The sequence below is a fragment of the Caretta caretta genome, chromosome 13 (genome assembly GCF_965140235.1).
Source record: "Caretta caretta isolate rCarCar2 chromosome 13, rCarCar1.hap1, whole genome shotgun sequence".
NCBI lineage: Eukaryota > Metazoa > Chordata > Testudines > Cheloniidae > Caretta > Caretta caretta.
This window is the reverse complement of record NC_134218.1, coordinates 38,430,255-38,435,018: the sequence shown is the minus strand read 5'-3', so window position 1 is coordinate 38,435,018 and position 4,764 is coordinate 38,430,255. Positions and strand designations below refer to the sequence as shown.

General features: G+C 53.4%; 1 long non-coding RNA gene across 1 annotated transcript; it reads right to left on the bottom strand.

Annotated features, from left to right (window-relative positions):
- Positions 1-2,141: 2,141 nt before the first annotated feature.
- LOC125622061 (uncharacterized) lies at positions 2,142-4,182 on the bottom strand. Its single transcript, XR_007352640.2, has 3 exons — positions 4,023-4,182; positions 3,504-3,542; positions 2,142-2,432 (listed from the first exon to the last, which is right to left on the bottom strand). It is a non-coding gene; the product is annotated as an uncharacterized LOC125622061 (long non-coding RNA).
- Between the last annotated feature and the right edge of the window lie 582 nt (positions 4,183-4,764).

Genomic DNA, 4,764 nt, shown 5'->3' with positions numbered 1-4,764 from the left:
GTGATGCTTTTGCTGGGAACAGATCAGGAATGCAGCCTTACAACTCCTGTTAAGTTAGTAAGTAATCTAGCTAGAAGTGCGTTAGATTTCCTTTTGTTTAATGGCTGGTAAGAAGCTGTGCTAGAGGGAATGTATATTCCTGTTTTTGTGTCTTTTTGTAACTTAAGGTTTTGCCTAGAGAGATTCTCTATGTTTTGAATCTGATTACCCTGTAAGGTATTTACCATCCTGATTTTACAGAGGTGATTCTTTTACCTTTTCTTTAATTAAAATTCTTCTTTTAAGAACCTGATTGATTTTTCATTGTTCTTAAGATCCAAGGGTTTGAGTCTGTGTTCACCTGTACAAATTGGAGAGGATTCTTATCAAGTCTTCCCCAGGAAAGGGGGTGTAGGGCTTGGGGGAAGATGTCTCCAAGTGGTCTCTTTCCCTGTTCTTTGTTTAACACGCTTGGTGGTGGCAGCATACTGTTCAAGGACAAGGCAAAGTTTGTACCTTGGGGAAGTTTTTAACCTAAGCTGGTAGAAATAAGTTTAGGGGGTCTTTCATGCGGGTCCCCACATCTGTACCCTAGAGTTCAGAGTGGGGAAGGAACCTTGACAGACCTGCACCCCAATTTCATTGCAGAAGCCATATCGCCCTCCTGCGAGCTGAGCACCGGAGAGTAACACACTCCTGAGGAGAGAGACAGAATGCTTAGGGGCTACAGAGAGCGTGAGGGTTGGATGCCCCCTGCACCCAAAGGGGCTGGGAGAAAGCGTCCTAGGAGATGCTGGTTCAAACAGGGCTCCTTTAGGGCCTGGTGAGGTGAAGAGGAAGAGGCCCCCAGCTTGCACGCCACAGGCTGTGCTCACGCAACGTGGCCGGCCCAGGGCTTGTGGTGTCACTACGCAGAGAAAATATACCAAGTAAATAGCCTGAACTAGATCTCAGTCGTCATTGTCCTTACTTTGCTGAGTGGTAAATTTCAGTTATGAAGGTTGGAAATATTTCTCTGTTGGTTTGTGTGTGGGCAGCAAAATCGGTGTTTACCGACAACAATCTAATACAGAACAGACCCCTGTTCCGGACTAGATCTGCCAAGATACACAGCGGTCACCCCTCTCGTTGAACTGCTGCAACGCACATGGGGGGCTTAGTTCTGAGAGGGGGGCTGGCCAGGAAAGAAGAATGGGGGCCACGAAATATCAGAACTGAAACTCCCATCAGGCACGTCAGCCACTCTGGGCAGATACAGGATACGAACAGAGCCAAAAATAAAGGATTTTGTTTCAAGAGGGAGGAAAATGTCTCATTCTGATCCACAATGTTTAAATGAAACATTCTGACGTGTCCGCAACGAATTTCAACCCTCCCCTCCCGTCCCATGCAAGGACTTTGGAGGACAACCACAAGCCCTATGGAACAATGTGCTGTATTTGCAGTCAAAGGCCAGAAGGGACCATCAGGAAGCTCCTTCAAGCCAGAATCAAACCAGCGACCTAAAACTTAGCCACGTTCTTGAAATCTATAATCGGCCTCACCGCCAGCTTGGGTGCTGAAGGAATCTCTAGAGCTCAACAGGTTTAGCTTAACCAAGGTGAAGGGGTGATTTGATCGTGGTCTATAAGTACCTAGCATGAGAAGAGAAATCTGATACTGAAGGGCTCTTCAATCTGGCATCCAAGGACCTAACATGATCCAAAGGCTGAACACTGAAGCTAGACAAATTCAGACTGGGAATAAGGTGGAAATTTTCAACAGGGAGGGGAATTCATCACTGGAAGAACGTACCCACGGTTGTGGTGGACTCTCTATCACTGACCATTTTTAGAACCAGGTTGGATGTTTCCCTAGAAGATCTGCTCTAGTTCAAACAGGAATTACACTGGGGCCATCCAATGGAGTTGGGACTTGGTGATCACAGGGGTCCTTTCCGGTTTGAGAATCTGTGAAATGGTATTGGTTTGTTTGGGGGGGGGTTCATTTTTTTGGGGGGGTAAGTGGAGAGAAGACAACGGGACCATCCACCAAGAGCCAGAGACCCTGGGGGTTGAAGTGAGCAGACTGGTGACCCTCCCCCCACATGAGGGGTTGGGGTCTCACATGTGACGGGGACAGGAATCCTGTTAGACAGCAGGAGAAAGGGGACTCACCCATCACTGGTACCCGGAGAGGCTGGCTTCGTGCGGAGTAGATGGGCTGCCCGTCTCTCACTGCCCAGTACTCACAGCTGTACACCCCGGCCTTCCCCGTCTCAGCCGTAAGGACCAGCCAGGGCCCCCCGGACAGGCCGGTGGTTTCCGTGTAGACCCGCTCCCCACGCTGATTGTAGAACTGGTAGCTGCTCACCGCCTCCCCACCAGGGGCCAAGCATCTGAGGGTGAGACGCTCCCCCGGGAAATACACAGGGTGCTGGGGGTCCATGATGACCCTTGGGGCTTGCAGGGGGGCTGAGGAAGGGCAGAGAGATTCAGCAGGCATTACGCTCCCCCCAGCCAAGTGCTGCCTCCCAATTCCTACCCCCCTTGGCTGGAGCCGGCAGCCCCTCGCAGCTCTCCGTTCCTCCCACACAACAAGACACCTGGTGTCTGCACCCACAGGCCCCAGAGCTCTGGCTTCATCCCTCCTGCCGCACACACCCCCTGTGCTCCATGGGGACGCGGCAGGAGCCACTGTCACCTCTAGGGGGTTCTGGTTCCCACCTGGCCACGCCATACGTCACGGGCTCTGCCGGGCGTGGTGCAGCTCACTCGGCTCCGTAGGGTGCTGAGACCGGACGGATGAGGGAAGTGGGAGTGGGGGTGGGGAGATGAGAGGAGATGGAAGCTAGGGAGAGAGACCTCCCCCCATGGAAACCCCCAGGCTCAGATCCCACCCCACCTCCCAGCTTGCAGCCAGCCCTGCTGAGATTTCACTCTGCATGTGGCCCTGGGGCCAGGGCTAGATTCTTTTCTTGGGGTGCTCCATTTCAAGCCGCTTAAAGGGGCCTGGTTCTAAGGGGGGTGGCTCAGCCCTATCAGAGAATCCAGCCCCTATAAGGCTTCCAGGGGACCCCAGGAAACTGAGCCCCCCACAAATCACCAGTCACTTTGGGAAGTCTTGCCCAGGGCCCTGCAGGTCCCGAAACTGGGAGCTGAGTGGAGCAGAACCAGAGTGAGATGCACTCCGAGGTGGGGTGGGAGGGTCCCTGCACACGATGCCTGGGAGGGGGGTCTCTACACTCAGTGCCTGTGACCCCACAGTGAGAAGCCAGGCACATAAACAAATACTGGAATCAGTGTCCCCTGTCCGTTCCCATTCCCCACCCCACTGACCAGCCAGTTCCTCTGGGGCAGGATCAGAGCCGGCGGCCCCTAGAGATGAAAGGCCCCATGTCCTATTCTCTGACCCAAGCAGCCAGACCCCCTACCATGGGGCCAGACTGGAACTGGAAGTCTGCCCCATGGGGTGACCCCTTTTCATGGATGGGACCCACCTGGACGAACAGCTGGAGCGTGTGTGTGGATCACGTCCCTCCTTACCTGCAGGTGACGCCAGCTGGGGAAGGATCTGGAGAGAAGCTGAAGGAGAGAAGAGGAGAGACAGGGAGTGAGAGCTCCGGGAACGGCACAGGAGGGAAGGAGGCTGGGGGACAGGGAATGTAATTTAGGGGGACGTGGGCCCAGGTGGACGAGGCTCAATATCTTTTTCCCTTGGGGAGAGCGACAGGCAGTAGGTGGAAGGAAACGACCGTTGGGGAAAAGACCAGGAGCTTGATACTTGAGTAAAGCCCTAGGAAAGCAGCCACCTGGTTACTGTGAGACTATTTGCTGAAGCCCGAGGGTTAGGGTTTGTGCTCCCTGTACAGAAAGGCCCCGTGAGCAGACCCCGTGCAGCTGGGAAATGCCAGATGCCCGCCAGACTGTTGCTGAATTGAGACTGGAGATGGAGTCTGGGGGACGAGAAGCCCCAAGGAGCTGGAGGTGGACGGAGAAGGTGAGATGCATGCAGGGAAGGGGGGAAGGAGAGACAGGCTGAAGGAGGAGTGCAGGGTCACTCACCCAGGAGATGAAGGAGGACGCTGAGCTCCCTGCTGGGTGTAATAGGATGCTGCTGCCAGGTGAATCTGCTCCTTCAATGGGCTACCTAAATAGCAACCGAGCTCTTACAAATATCTGTGATCATCTGTCCCTTGGACTTCCCCACTTCCCCAAAGTTTGCACATCCGAGAGAGGAACCAGCTCCTGGAATGGGCCAGACAGTGTCTGAAAGGAGCACGGATGGGTGGTCACGATGCAGCCTGAAGACCTGCTGATGGCTGGGGAACCCTGGTGTCCGGGATGGAGAAACCTGACTGATTAAAGGGAGGGATGGAATGAAAGAGTGAGAGAGGGAAAGGGGGAATGAGACAGAGGCAAAGAGATGAATGAAGAGACAGGCTCCAAATAGAGGAAGTGAAAGGGAAGGAAAAAAAGAAAGGGAGTAAACAGATGAATGACAGAACAAGAGTGAGAAAAGGAAAGGGTGAATGAGACAGTGAGAAAAGGATGAGTGAAGAGGGAGAAGAAGAGACAGTGCCTGAAGAAGAGGGGAGATGAAGATGGAGAGAGTGAAAGAGAAAGACACAGCAGGAGACGTGCAGAAGGAGGTCACTGACTGAGAACAAAGAGGACAGTCAGAAACAGAACGACTGAACGAGACACAGCCAGGAGGAGGAGTGGAGAGGCGACTGTGGGGTGGGGCAGAGAGAGGGGGAATGAAAGTCAGAAATATGGAGGGAACGTGTGAATGAGGGAGAGAGAT